Genomic DNA, 16,234 nt, shown 5'->3' with positions numbered 1-16,234 from the left:
CGGAAGGTGGTTGAAAAGAAAGAACAACATGTGTGGTGGGTAGCAGTTGTGAAGATGCAGCCGCAGCAGTCCTTCTTCTACCCCTTTCTCTGCCCTTGCCTATTCCAACCTGCCTTCTTCTCTCAGATCTACGGACATCTACACTAAATCTATTGTTAGCAGTAACTCCATTCTGGCCAGCAACATCATCTCCATTGGCGGTAGCAATAGCATCAAGCTCTAAAAACATGTATAACTAGCACAACTAATTTGCAATGTAAGCCAGTAGCAAGTTAACAGAAATTAAAGCAAGTTAAACCAGTAAAATGTCAGCATGTATTCTCACAAAATGTATCACATTCACTAGATTATATGTCACTTATTACAACCTATTCCACTAAACACAATAAACACAAAATAAATTCAACAAAAATCAGTAAAATAGCAGCATGCATTGTCACAAAATATAGCACATTTACTAGATTATATGTCACATATTACGACTTATTCCATCAAACACATTAACACTACTACATAATTGACTTTTACTAACATTTAAAAAATGTTACCAAATCATATTAAAATGTTACCTATATATCACTACACCAAATTTAACGTATAGTTACACTTGATCTGTGACCCTTAATTTAAGGGTCTCTATTCGTTAATATAGTGACATTTATACTTATAATTTTTTAACCGTCACTGTAGTAGAGTCTCATTCTTTCTCTTTTACTATGTTTTTACAAAAATTCGTTCACGCTACAGTCAGGGAGATGAGAGGAGAAGAGATGAGAAAGTAACAACCATTCGCCGTTCTGAGTCCAGGTCGTAGTTCGAGTCCGCCGTTCGCTGTTCTCACATGGCGGTTTGAGTTCACCGTTCACCGTCGCGCTTCAAGTTCATTGTTTATTGTTCCCCTATCGCGATTGGAGTTTGCCGTTCTCCGTTCATCACCATCATGATTCGAATTCACCGTCTCTGTCCCCACGCTGTCCCTTCTCTTTCCCTCTTTTGTGAGTGCGAACCCTAATCTCCTCTTTTCAGTAACCATTTCTTCTCTTTCAACCATAATATTGAACACCAGTAGTGAGTATTTGATTGTTCTTCTACTGTATATTTTCTCCTGCAATTTCTTTATTGTTACTTAGGTTTGTTGTGATGAAGTTATTGCAATTGTTTATTGTTAGCATTATATTTTGCTATAATTTATTATATTGATTATATCCTCAAGTTCTCTTTGCTGTTTTTTTCTTTACACTCTCTTATTTCCTTTTAACTTTATTAGCACTCAACATGTTCGATGAAATGCTTCAACTGAATTTGCTTAGGTTTGTGTGCAGAGTGAGCTACTTGTTAATATTTACATAAAATATTTTCCTCTTCTTCTTTTTATATTTATGTGATATGCTTTTTTAATTTGATATTCATTCTTCTACTTGTAGAGTAAGCACAATGCTCTTTACGAGTGCAGGAATATCAACTTCTTGTTGTATACCTGATTTTAGAGGTCCTAAGAGAATTTGGACACTTTAGGTAATTATTTTGAATCTTGCAAATGCTTATTCTCTGATGAAATTAAGTTTTTATTCCCATGATTTATCCTAATTCCTAGCCTAGTTACTTGGATTTGTTTTGAACCTGAGATTGCCAAAGGGAAACATGTTCCTACACTATATGTTGAATTTGAAATCAAACCCAAAATTTTATGTTAAATGTAGGTTTTTCTACTGAAGAGTCATAAAGTACTATGATAATTGATATTGTTGGACAAAGCTATTAAAAATTAAGTCAGATGCTGCTATCATTTGCAATGCACTCATTTCTTATAAAGAATTTTCAGCTTTCTCCTGTTAAGTAGAAGCAACATAATCTCCAAGTGAGTATGTTTTTAATTATGATTTTCTTCTTGGTTTGCTTTTTGGATGATTTATATCAGTCAACTACAAATTCTTATTTTTAAAGACATGATTTAAAATTATCATAATCTAATCATCTGATTTAAACATCTTAAGGTACTTTCGTGACTTTGAGGTAGAAACTATTGGTTTAAAGGAGACATCACGATTCTGTTCAGATGAAAAATATGGAGCAAGACTCGGGGATACAGTCCTTGACTGGGAGGTAGACAATGTTAATTTACTTGATTGCAATTTGATTGAAGTTTGACTATTATGATTTATTATGGTTGTCCGCTAGTGGATCTTGTGTTTTCTTTGGTATTAAAATATGATATCAAGTCAATAATCTGTTATCAGAATTGCAGTTTTGTAGATGTTAAGTTTGGTTGCTGCCTTTTCATGGGTGTTTTAGCTGCAGAATTTCCCCCCCCCCCCCCCCGTGATTGTGCTTTTTGATGATAATGACTTATTTTTTCCTCAAATATTGAATTGTAGACAACAGCATCCATTATTTAGTTTCTTCATTTCTTCTTACTTTTGCCTATACATGCACACCATGGCAACCACGTACATTTTTTGCACGCAATAGATAATGGTCATTGTTGCTTTCCTAAGCATGCTATTCTTCTTTTACATTGATGCAGAATCAATACTATATATATTTGCAGTTTTTACTTTGAAATCTCTTATTTCTTTTTAATTTTACTAGCACTCAACATGTTCGATGAAATGCTTCAACTAGATTTCTTTGAATGCTATATTTCTTATTTCTTCTCTTAATAATTATCGTAAAATTGTAAATGTTTGAATCAATGCAATGGTAATATGGTTGAAGTAAATGCCTATTTCCTAATATATAGGTGAGTGATGCTATGGCAACATTAGCTGGAGCAGAATATTGGGACAATGATGTTGCTGTTGCTATCATTTGAGGTATCGAAACTAATGCCTACTATGTTGAGCAAATTGATGGCATTCCTAAGTTACAAGGTGGTGTCTCCTCTTCTAGAAAAATGGTTAGTAAGAATAGCATTCTTTCTTCATTACTTTTATGAGAATTTATTTATCTTCTTAATAGATCCTCCTAATCACTACACATGGCAAAAATGCGTTGTCTTTTAAGATTTCAATCAGTATTTATGAGGAAATTTGGGAGGAATGTTGAGATACTGTATTATTACTCTATTTTCACATCTTGTCGAAATTCTGGGAATGAGTTTGTTTCTCTTAATCTGAGGCAAAATACTCTTTCATTCAGTACCTCTTGACAAGATTGAGTAAGGTTTATATGTTGCTTTCCAATTCAAATTTCATTCTTTTTCCAATAAAAATCCACTTATTTGTCATATGTAGCCAGCAAGCATAACTTGTAACTGTGTCTTCTTCTCCTCCCAGTTTGATGATGGGCTTGGTTTTGACATTTCATCGGCATCATACTCTAAATCACAGGTGAGTATATTTTTCTTTGTGAATTGAATTTTATGCCTAGTTAGGATCCTAGTTCTAATTGAGTGCGTGAGAAGATAATCCTAGTTCCATATGTAATGTGCTGCATATCAAAGGTGGTTACTATATGTATTTTGTAAAAACCATCATTCTAATACAAACGAAGATGATCTAATAGATATTAATCAGTACAGAGTAATCTCTATATTTCAAGTACATTTAGAAACTTTTTTTTATTTTTATATTCTTTTACTTAATAAACTATCTATACAATAAAAGTAATCGAATAAGAATATAAAATATTTTATAGTATATATCAAAATTAAATTCGTTTACCAAAGTATTGAAAGAGAATCCAGATATGGTGGCAAGAAAACTGCATAAAGATATATAAATTCATAACACGTGACAAAAAAAAAAAAACAGTTATTATTGTTAACATAGATGGAAAAAAAGAAGAAAAAAGTAGTAAGTAGTAAGAGAGGAAGCAAGGTAAGGAGTTAGTGATGGGCGTGTTGAGAAAGTGAAGAAGCAATGATGGGTGCACACGTGGGAATCATATCACCTTCCACCTTCTTGCCTCGATTTCCTCCAACTTCTTTAATCAAAACCAAAATCAAAATCAACACATCACCTGGTAAGTATTAATCAAATTTCATCTCATACACTTTGTTATTGCAATTTATATTTATATTTATTTAGTCTCACACTCAGTTCTACTACTTTCTGTGTAGCTAAATTGCTTTGCTTCTTTCTATCCAATTTGTTTCTTAGGTTTGGCATTTTGGCATTTTTCCCTTCAAAGATTAAGTAGCCTTTTGGCATTTTTCTCACTGTTACAACTCTTACTGTATACATACCCAAGCATAGTTTAGTTGTTGATGAAGCCCCCAAATATTTAATCTTTTGCTGATAACTACTACTTCTTGCTCTTGGATTATTTTCATAGTTTAATTTCTGCTTGAGCTGCTCTTTCTATTAGGATTATTCTTAAGTTATTTTTTTTATACTATATCAGTTTTTATGATCTGGTCTTGTTTTGTTCGCTGTGTTGGATACTGTAGCTGAAATTACTCGTGATAAAGCAAAGAAAAATGATACACATGAGGGAAATAATTAATCTATCAATAATTACAAGAATGATAATTAATCTATCAATAATTAATAAATAATTATAATTTTTTTTTTGGAATACAGAATTTGATTTTAACTCCATTATTCTTTTCCTTTGTTTCTTTCCCAGGAAACTCTAATATAGAACCAATTTCTTGGAACACTCGTCTCAAAATAGCTATTGATGCTGCTAGAGGCTTGGGTTTTTTGCACACTTCAGAAAGCAAGTTATATATAGAGAATTTAAGACCTCCAATATATTATTAGATTTTATCGATTATGACTATGTAAAACATATAGAATTCAACTTTTGAAATATTATGACTGTTTGGCAATAGCTAATTATGTTGTTTCTATTTTTGTAAATTTTGTGAGATTGAGTTTAAATTTGTTGAAATATAATGTCATTTATTATTTTATTGGTAGACAAATAAACTATTATTTATAATAGAAATATTTTTTGCAATAATTAGTAAAAGAAAGCATTAATGTTGGAGAGATTATGACGGTTTAAAACAGCCACTAAATACAGAATAACTTTTTCACAGGAATTAGTAATTTAGTGACGGTTTTAAATAAAAAAAACCATCACTAAAAATATTGTGATGGTTTAAATAGTCACTAAATATACTTAAAAACTGTCAGGAGAACTAGTAACTTAGTGACAGTTTAAAATAGTCATAAAATATAAGGAAAAACTGTCACAGAAATTAGTAATTTAACGACAGTTTCAAAATATCGCGAAATACAACATAAAAAACACCTTTACAAGTGTTACAAATTAGTGACGGTTTTATACTTCAAAAACTATCACAAACAGTTTTAGCGACACTCTTTACCAACGGTGGTCCAAAACCGTCACTATGCCAGCTAGCGACGCTCAAATCTGTGACACTTTTTTTAACCGTCGCAAAACCATTTAGTGACAGTTAAAACTGTCGTCAAGCATTAAAAAAAACGGTCGCCAAAATGCTATTTTGTTGTAGTGTATATTAGTAAGATTTTAACAAATGTTAAATATACCCTATGTTACTAAAGAGTTTTACTAATATTTTTCTAAAGATTTAATAACATTTAGCAAAAATGTTACAATATATCTTCTATAGTAATATTATGAGAAATATTACAATAGACTTTCATTGGTAACACTTAAAGAAATGTTTCAATAGATATATTTTGTAACACTTAGAAAAATTTTACCATAGATAACTTTTTGTAACACTTAATAAATGTTACAATAAATATTTTATGTAACACTTAAAAAAATGTTACCATAGATATTTTTTGTAACACTTAAAAAAATATTACCATAGGTATTTTTTGTAACACTTAAAAAAATATTACAAAAAATCTTTAGTAACATTTTTTTAGTTATATTATACTATTTTTTATTTTATATTATACACAATATAAATATACTAAAATTAATTACTACAACATGAAATATTTCATTAAATTCACAAATTCACAAAATAAAATTTTTATAACCTCTTTCATTAATCAATAATCATTGTACAAATTTACTTCGTAATGTAAATAAAATGAGAAAAAAATACTTATAACACTTAAACTCTATGAATATTCCATATAAAAAAATCAGTGTTTTGTTGTGAATTAGATCAAAGATACGCTGAACGATGAGAAAAAATTGAATGTGGTACATCTTCAACTTCAACTAGCACAACTGAGGATGTTCCTAGTAGAAGGATAGCCATGTTAGATGGCAATTTGTCTAGCAAAGTCAGGAGAATAGCTCTGAGTTGTTCATGAGCCTGCAAGATTACGAAACCAATCAAACTCAGGTAGCATTGAAGCAGCCCCACAACATAAGTGAACACATGCATACAAAATATAAATTTTGGGCAGGGAGATCATTTCCATTTAACATACATATAATTAAAATATGAACTTACAGTTTCCCACCAAACATCAAATTGTGGTAAATAGAGAATTGATGGTGTGGTTCTTCTAACTTCACCAAATATGTATACCAATGCCTCCTCTGGTGTCTTAGCACTAGGATCTGACAGCAGAGATGAAAGTCCTAATGAATGTTCTTGTTAAGATATAGACAAGAAAAACATTTACTTATTAAGATATAGAGAATAACAAACCCAACCCTACAAAGCAAATATATATTCTCCTCACTGCAAATAAATCAGAGGAAGAAAAAAGTAATCATCATAAATAGATAGTAGAGCTGGAAGGACAGTTTCTCCATTATCAGAGAAAAGTCACACACCTTGCCAATATTGCTCAAATTTAAAGAACTCTTCAACAGAACACACTCAAAATAACTCAAAATAACAAATTGAAAATAATATCAATATCTTGACTTTCAGAGTCGTTAGACAACTAATTCCAACTGCAACAAGACATTCCTTTTCCTCTCATAGTTCTTGCATTTTTGAGCAGATTTTACTAAAGATACTGCACAGTTTAAGTATTTAACAACCACATCTTAGCAAATAGCAAGAAACCACAAATGTCATTAATTAAGAAAATTACACATGAAAATGCAGAAAAGTACAAGATAAAAAAGCTAGCAGAACAAACCTTACTAGAATTATAGTGAATATTTTTATTTCTGGGCTTTCTTCTTTTGTGTGCGTGTGGGGTAGAGAAGTATTGCCAATGAAAAAGAAAATACCAACCCAACTAAACCACTGCTGAAGGGTTGAAATGGATGAGTGCCGGTTATCCAAAGAGGAAAGTTTCCTGTGTTACTATATGTTAAAAGGCCACCCTTTTGCAAGAAAAAAGTGGATGTGATTATCCCAGTGCGTATCCCTATTAGAATTGAGAGGCTACCTCCATTTTCCTGTCGGGCACCTGACAGAGACAAAGATAAAAGCCAAAGTCCTGGAACTGATATCAGAGACCTGGAACCAAAGCAAAAGAAATGACAAGATTTTGAATTGGCAAATGAGAATATGGAGGTAATAATGAAAATATATGTCATCACAGTTTAGTTTGGTAAATATTGTGTCCTACCCAAACCACTAACTACAACTAAAATCGGCCATAAAACCATAGACTTTTCGGTGTTGTTAATAGAAGGGGAAAAAAAACCAAATATATGTCATGTGAAAGCAAAAGCATAACCATGAATAATATCCAAAGCAAACTCCAGAAAGAAAACAAACCTCTTCAATAAAAAAAAAACACTAGCCCTGAAATGGTGACTCCATGAAAATACCCCAGATCAACTGCAATTTTTTGCGGTAAGCATGACCTAAAAAAGCAATTCTTCCACCAGGGCAATGCCACTGGCCATTACAGTTCCTTGAACAACCACCAAAAGCATTTTCCCGTACACTTTAAAACATGTCACAGCATCTAAAGATGACAAACTACAAGGCCATGAAAAAGTTGCACAACCAAGAAATGCATTCACAGCATGGATTGAAAAAACGAGGATGATGCCACTAAGGAAGCCCTTCAACAATTCAAATATCTGCAAGAACCACAAAAAATTTTAATACATTCATTCTCGTTACTGTAATTTCAATTTTTATTATACATATTTCAGGGGCAAAGAAGAAGATTGAAACATGATATTGACATTTGACAACACATTCGAATACTATCTTCATATATTTATTCTGAGACATTTTTACTGATTTTCATCTCAAACTTGTACCTGGTGTGACAATTTCAAGTCCAAACCATACTGCTCAAATGCATTTTCGTACCCATAGATTCTTTTTTCCCATAACATGATAAGTATCACTGTTGAAGTGTATAGGCCAACAATGCAAGTGAACTCGGCAAATCTGGAAGGGGTCTGTGTTGTTCAGCTCCGAACCTGTAACACCCTACCATACAGAGTCTTATGCTTAAGTCATAATTCAGAGATGGCAAGGTATTACGACCTCTAAAAATAAAAATTTAGTACGTATAGTAGTATGAATGATTGATTATAACTAGGAGCTTTTGTAGAAAAAAGGGGTAAACAAAAATCGCAACTCAAAGCGCAACACTCCGATCGATAACGTAACGAACAAGGATAACAAACGCGTGATTATATATATACAAAGGAGTGTCAAAAACAGGAATATCAAGACTCAAGATCCGGCTGCGAAGATAACCGGTCCGAGCATAGCAATATATACATATGATAAAAATAAGGAAAACCCCAAAGGAAACCTAAAGGGACACAAATACATAAAACCTATTCTCCAAAATCTCCCATAAGAGGAGTCATCATAGTTTGTATTATTTAATGGAGATAAAAGTATCTAAGCAAAACATATAAACCAAAACGTAGCCCCGAGAACAAAGGATCTTCGCAAATCTAGAAGTCTCCAGCATGCCTCAGCGGGAAACCTCACGTCCTGCATCTGAAAACCACAAAATTCGCATGGGTGAGAACCAAAAGTCCCCAGCATGGTAACAGCTTCCACATATATAATACATAATAATAGAGAAAAGCCAAAGGCAATCCTAGAACTTCCTCCAGATAATATCAAAGCTTATAAACAAGCTAAACCATATAAGGGTATCTGACTAAAGATTCTTCAGTCTAACTAATACTTCCCTTTCCAATTCCTTCAGACCTCCCAACCACCAGCAGGAGTATAAAGTAGCAAACACAGTTATATCAAGTAAGAAATATACAATTAGGAACAAGTAAAGCATTTAGACAATTAGCAAGTAATATGCATTCAAATAGGCAATCTCAAACAATTTATATAGTATGCATATGATGAATGCCTGTCCCTAGTGGCTGATGATACCATCTTGTCGGTTATAAAGCCAACCCGACAAGTCCTGGTCGCTAACCATTGGACTGTCCCTCTGTCACACATCCCCAACTCGAGTTATACTCGTTATAAACTTGATCATAATCATGATCTATATCCATCACCCTCACTGGTGAATATTTACGGGGGCGAGCTCATCCGGGTCTTTCACAGTGCCCGGCCACACTTATGACATAGGGTCAACAGAGTATCAAGTCTCAACCTGGAGCACGTGGTGGCTAGCCACTGCTACTACCAGGGAAACTCGTATCTCAGATAGTGGAAGTGAAAATCACAATTATCAATAATTCAGCATAAACATGCATGAATTCTCATCCATGGATCAACATCCATATCAGCATCCGGCTCACGGTTCAGTCCAGAACCAGCCAATATTCATATCATACACAGCCATTCCGGCTCACGGTTAAATCCATAACCAGCCAATATTCATAGCATACACAGTTATTCTGGCTCACGGTTCAATCCAGAACCAGCCAATTCATAAACAATTACGGCCCTTCGGCCAATGGCATAACAAGCACTTCCACCACCATCCTCCACATCTCACATAATCATCAATGATCCTCATTGATTATTCATTTTCCCTTGCTTCACTCGCAAGTTACCACATCCACTAGCTCCTTCTCTCATAGCTTGGCATATCATAATGATTTTAAGACATAAATGGTGAGATCGGAGGCTTAGAAGTATGAGATTTGGCTTTTAAAACTCAAAAATCAACTTTGGGATGAAAACAGGGCCACGCATACGCACACTCCACGCGCACGCGTGGATGGCCTCGAAAACTCATCGACGCGTAAGCGTCATGCACGCTAACGCGTGGATTGAAAACTAGCCAAACGACGCGCACGCGTCAACCACGCGTACGCGTGGGCACTCTCGTGCCCCAGGCACAAAACTGGCACAGTCCTGGCATAACTCTCTGGAAAATGGCTGGACATTGGGTGCAGCACATTGGCGCGCCCGCGCACATCACGCGCACGCGTGGATGGCACTTTCTGGAAGATTGGCGCACACGCGCCAAGTGCGCCTACGCGCGAGGGGTATTTCTGCTAAAAATTTTCTAAGTTAAAATCTGCAAAATTCACAGATTCAAACCCCTATCTTCCAATGGACATAACTTCCTCATTTTAAATCATTTTTCATCCGTTCTTTGAACGGCATGGACATCCCGGATCAAATTTCAATTCTAAACAGATTTGGTGCAAAACAGAGATCCGTAGTCCAAGTTATGTCCCGTCAAAGTATGCCCAAAAACCATGTTTTTCATACAAAATCACAACATGCCATTTTCAAAACAAGTCATATTCAACTCTTTTCAAAATCAATCAAAACATGCCATTTTCATCCCTTTTCTTTGAAATCAATCAAAATATATCAATTTCAACATCAAGCCTCCTCAACTCACACATTGACACTTTACCACAATTTATCAAAATCACTATCTCATCATTTTAACCCACTTCACCCAAGTGGCTCAAACTCAAACATATTGACATATCATATACTCTTCCTCATGCCAATTCTCAACAACACCAATTCCACTAAATCATCATTGTACACAATCAATATCATACTCACCATCAATATGGTTCAACCCACAATTCAACCATAACCAATCATCAAGCATATATCACAACATGCATATTTCTCATACATCATACCATCAAGGCATCATTAATCATCATCACATATATGAATACATCATATATATCAACAATTCAACAACATCAACAATTCAATGCCTATCTTAGGGCCTCTAGCCTAAGTATTTCCTACCACATTACATATTAGATACGGGAAACCGAAACCATACCTTAGCCGATTTCCCAAGCTCAACCGGAGCACTTCCAAACCACTTATCCACAAGCTCTCAAGGCCTCAATACCTCCAAGAACAGATTTTTCACCACCAAATCCCTTTTTCAAGCTTTTCAAAATCACCACTCAAGCTCCAATATTCACATATACACAACCTAAGCCATAATCATCATACCCATACACAACATCTCAAAACCCAAACATCATAAAACAAAAAAATACACTAGGGTTGAGAATCTTACCACACCCAAGGTCCAAGGAGACAAGACTAACCTTCTCCTTCAAGAGAGTTGGGTCCTATAACATCAAAGAACCCAAAATCTCAACATTTCACCCATGAAACTCGAAAATAAGGGCTGGAATTTCGAACAGCAACACGTGGCTTACCTCAAGATTGATTGTATGGGTTTTGTAGAGCTCTCTGCGGTGAACGCGTGGCCGCAAACGGAGCGGCAATCGGAGCTCTAGATCAAAAGTTATGGTGGTTTGAAGATCAAGTGAGAGATAGAAGGTTGAGAGAGTGTTCTTTCCCCATTCTCTCTAACTTTCAGCGTGTTTTGAGTGTTGTGAGGAGAGAGAGTGTTGAAAACTAGGGTTTTGGTTTAGTTATGTTGGGTCAAGGGCCCACTTTGGGTCTGGTTGGCCCGGTTTGGCCCGTTCGGTCCAATCTTGGTCCGATTTCTATAAAATTGGTACCGAAATTCTCGTCTCAATCTCCTCTATCATATTTAGCCATAAAAATCACATTTTAGGCTTTCTAGAATAAATTCTCATTTATGGGTTAATTAGCCGTTAATTAACCGAGTTTTACAGTACCAATGTCGGAAGCAATAGAATAGCAACAGGAGACCATAGAACAAGGATCATACCTACAAATCTTACCAGAATTGACAACAACCTTACTAGAGATAAAAATGCTTATTTTTTGCATGCTTAATTAAACAAATAAAAAGTTTCAAATAGCTAATTAAAAAGACTTGCAATCAGAAATAAAAAATAAATGCTCAAGAATTGACTCAAATTAAACTTTGAAGCATGGAAAATGATGGTGGGAGGGCATATGCAATCATAAAAAAATTTGAAATTCAATTTAAAAAATATTTAAAACTTAAATTCAACAAAAATTTACAATCAATGGACTTTATATTTACTAAAATTAACAACTCACTGTATATTGGCTGAAATTAGCTGATATAGTAATAATGAGGTGGAATTAGCAGGGAAATAAAAGGTATTAACAAAAGCCCTTTCCTTAAAAAAGCCTTTGTTTGAAAATATCAGTGACCAAAAGCAACATATTTGAAACAACCTACTCACATGATCTTTGTATTTAACAAGAGCAAAAAAGGAAGTTAACTATAATTAGTGGGAGATAATAGCACGAAGTTAAGCGTCATACATTAAAGAAAGAAGAAAGAAAAGGGAAATAAGAGGCTTTTTCCTCCTTAATCTCCCTTAGTGCGGCACACAAAAAGACAAACCCAACTTGGATTTCACCTTTCACAGTTCACACCATAAACACTAAAGAAGGAAATAAGAGGAAATATTACACAACATAGAACTAAAACAAAAGAGAAATATTTCCCAATTTAAACCCTCTTTTTCATAATAATTTTCTCATGCCTTTTTTCTTTTTAAGATCCACCACATGAATCCAACTTCAGCTCTTATGAGAGAAAAACATATAAACTACTTCAATTTTCCTTCTCTAACTTGTATGGAAATGGAACTACAAATTACAGAACCACAAATTTAAGTGCAAATTTAGAGACAGAAACTTATAAAAAAGTGAACGTTGTACTAATTCTAACTGTAAAAATAAGAAAGCAAATAATTTCCGAATAGAAAGTTTTGAAAGTTGTTAAGTACAAGGAAAAAGACATGAAGCAAATGCGGAGAGAAACAGAGTAAGGGTTTACCAATGAAACATTAGACTTGAAGGTCACTCTTGCAGCGACGTTTGTGTTTGTGGTGACAGAGACGATGCCTGACCGAGATCGGAGGCAGTTCTGCGATGACTACAAAGCCAGGAGCAACAGAGGGCCTACCTACACATCGACGGTGACAATGACGATAGCTAACGCGACAAGCATTGGCAGCAACAACGAGTAGCGATAATTCAGATCTGGATCGAAATCAACAACAATTGAGAAATTGAACAACTCCATGAATAGAAAAGAATTAAAGAAGAGAGAAAATGCTTACCGCAGTGGAGAGTGAAATCGAGAATTTGAATCTGAAGGCAGAGCAAGAGATGATTGAGGTCTCAAGAGGAACGAGATAGGGTTTACAGCATTTTTCCCAGCGTGAGGAGGAGTGAGAACGATTGTGAGTGTTTCTATTTACCCTTCAGATTTGTTTATTTGAGAATTGGGAGTGACTTTTAATTGACAATAGGTAATATTTTTAGGAAATTTTTTAAAAACTAAATATATTTGCTAACATTTATAAATAAATGTTACTTAATATTGAATTTTATGATCATTACTAACACTTTAACAAATATTAAAAGAGAAATGTTACTAAAACTTCAAAATGTAGTAGTGTAAACACAAAATAATTCAACATAATCCAGTAAAACAACAACATGTATTGTCATAAAATATATCACATGCACTAGTTTATATGTCACCTACTATTACAACTTATTCTACTAAACACAATTGTCAAAAATGTTTTCACATTTTCAGCAGCATGCATTGTCATAATTAATGGAATGAACACAAACTAGTGTATTTAAAGCTTAAAAAATTATTTGATACTTGTCACTATTAAGTTGGGGCAATGCCTTATACTATGTCTATATTGTCCACAGTTGCTACATGTCACAGATGTATCCATCTTCCTAAGTTTTATCTGAGAATAATTTTCATCAGGTTCTCTGATCCTTACCATCGAATCTTTGGTCTTTCTGGCTTCATTCTAAAGATGGAAAGTATAATGGTATCGCACTTCACTTTTGACCACTTGTTTTCTCCATTGATTGGAGAAACTAACTTACCATAAATTGCAAGATAGGTTGTTGGGCTATAAAAGTTGCTGCAGTAATTTTCTGTATTGCCTCCTTTATTGAATATGGTACAGCAAGCATGCGGACAGGATATTCCACACAATCCCCAAAATCTGCAGCTACATGTTCTAACCAATAAGCTAACGACGAACCTCTCTACAATAATCATATTCTTACGAGAAAATTCGTATTTCAATCCTCCAGCTCATCTTAGTTGCCACTTTATAGTTCGTGTTGGAATGACATCCAATCTCTTTTTTTGTTTAGACAAGATTGTACCGTCATATCTTTCAACCTTTGACAATGCTCAAGAGCATAAGTTTGGATTTTCACAGTAAAAATAGGATTGACGTTGCAAGTATAGTCCAAACTCAACCCTTGATCATCAATCAAATTATAATCCTAAAGATGTCACAAATCAAAGCAAATATAATTCGAGAGTATTTCAACTCACGGGTCGTTCTTTCCTAGGAACTAGTACCAACAAGTGCATACAATTTTGGTTGTGATAAGCAAAGGGGTGTTTTCAATAAAGAAGCAAGCAATAAAGAAATAAAAGAACAAGACAAAATTGCAATTAACAAACTAATAAAGGAATAAAAGAACTATGTATGTAATATAGACAAGTAATGCTATAAAGTGATGGAAAAATAGTTCAAAACATAAATGAAACCTTGACTTGGGATGAGTTATGGAATTCCTTCCTTGCCATAACCACAACTATGATAAATATGATGGATTAATCTCACTAAGTTAACCCTTAACATCGAAGGATAGGTTAAGTGAGCATAATTGTTACTAATACACAAATCCTAACTAACTTACCAAATTAATTGGTAAAAAGCTAGCGTTAGTGGAAACAATAGCAACTAACAACCCAAGAATTATCACTAAATGTTGGACATTATGGCTCTAGTAATCCATAAACTCATTCCCCCAAGCCAAGGAGTGGAAATTACCCCATAATCAAAATTGGCATTTCATCAAACATATAGAGGGCATAATCATAAAATGTGGCAAAATTGGAAAAATGGTAAAAGCTATGAACCACAAATGATCAAAATCAATAAAAGCAACTCAAACAAACATATAATAAGCATCAAACATCAAATTAACCAATTAGAAATTCAAAATTGCAAAACTATGTATATTTTGACAAAGGAAATTAAAACATAAGAAAGCGTAGAACAAGTAGTGTAATAGAAGAGAAATTAAAGAAATACTTATAATGCAATCGCTATAATTCCAAATCAAAACTTGAAGTATAAAATGCTACAAACCCTAATTAAGAACCCTAAGAGAGAATTTTCTATACTACCCTACTCCTACTCCTACTATGTATTTTTCTAATCTAAAATTGAGCTCCTAAAAACCTAATGAAAACCTAATGCCTTCATATGAGGTGTTGCCCCCTTCATATAGCCTTTGATTTCAGCATCCAAGCCTTCAAAAATGGGCCAAAAGAGCCCCAAAACGCGAGTCCACGTGACTTTTTAATGGAGGCATGCGCTGATACCTACGCACAGGTGTGTGCGCACGCACACTTTGCTGAATTTTCACTTGTGCATACGCACAGAGGTTTGTGCGCACACACGCATGCTGATTTCTTTCTTGTGCGCACACACGCATGGCTGTGTGCTTCTCCTTTATTTTCTTCATGTTTTCTCCCAAATGCATGCTCCTTTTCCATTCCCACCAAGCCATTCCTACCTTATTCATCTGAAATCACTCACAAATAACATCAAGGTATCGAATGGAATGTAATTGAAATAAAATAAGCTAAATTAAGCACAAAAGAGCATGTTTTCATAATTAAGCACAATTTAGGGAGAGAACATAAAAGTATGCTATTTGGATGAATAAATATGGGTTTATGTGATGAAATCCACTCAAATTAAACCAAAATATATCGTCAAATATGAATTGATGAACCTTCTTTTTCTTTTTAGCAAACCTAGACATCCAATAGTACCGAATCCATTTGAATAATGTAAGAATAGGCTTATCTTTTGCCTCCAAAACTCTCCCATTGAAAGCTTCAGAAATATTATTCATCAACATATCACTCTTTGCAAGGAAAGTAAAGTGGCTCTTGCACCAGAGCTTTGGATCCAATGTTGCGAACTTTTCACAGCATTGTTGATTGATGTGCATCAGGTGAGTCATCCTCCTCTCCCATTCCTCCACATATATAGC

At 34.3% G+C, this 16,234-nt stretch overlaps 1 long non-coding RNA gene across 3 annotated transcripts; it reads left to right on the top strand.

The window, feature by feature from the left end:
* The first annotated feature begins 701 nt into the window (after positions 1 to 701).
* Positions 702 to 3,585, top strand: LOC112769929 (uncharacterized). 3 transcript variants are annotated; one of them, XR_011878353.1, is made up of 5 exons: positions 702 to 995; positions 1,425 to 1,515; positions 1,995 to 2,103; positions 2,741 to 2,896; positions 3,276 to 3,585. It is a non-coding gene; the product is annotated as an uncharacterized lncRNA (long non-coding RNA). The 3 variants fall into 3 exon arrangements; XR_011878354.1 differs by lacking the exon at positions 702 to 995 and adding an exon at positions 1,023 to 1,310; XR_003186563.2 differs by lacking the exon at positions 1,425 to 1,515.
* Positions 3,586 to 16,234: the final 12,649 nt, after the last annotated feature.

Source organism: Arachis hypogaea, chromosome 3 (assembly GCF_003086295.3).
Source record: "Arachis hypogaea cultivar Tifrunner chromosome 3, arahy.Tifrunner.gnm2.J5K5, whole genome shotgun sequence".
In the NCBI taxonomy this organism is placed as follows: Eukaryota; Viridiplantae; Streptophyta; class Magnoliopsida; order Fabales; family Fabaceae; genus Arachis; species Arachis hypogaea.
The sequence above is the reverse complement of the archived record's forward strand: the minus strand, read 5'-3'. Positions and strand labels throughout refer to the sequence as shown.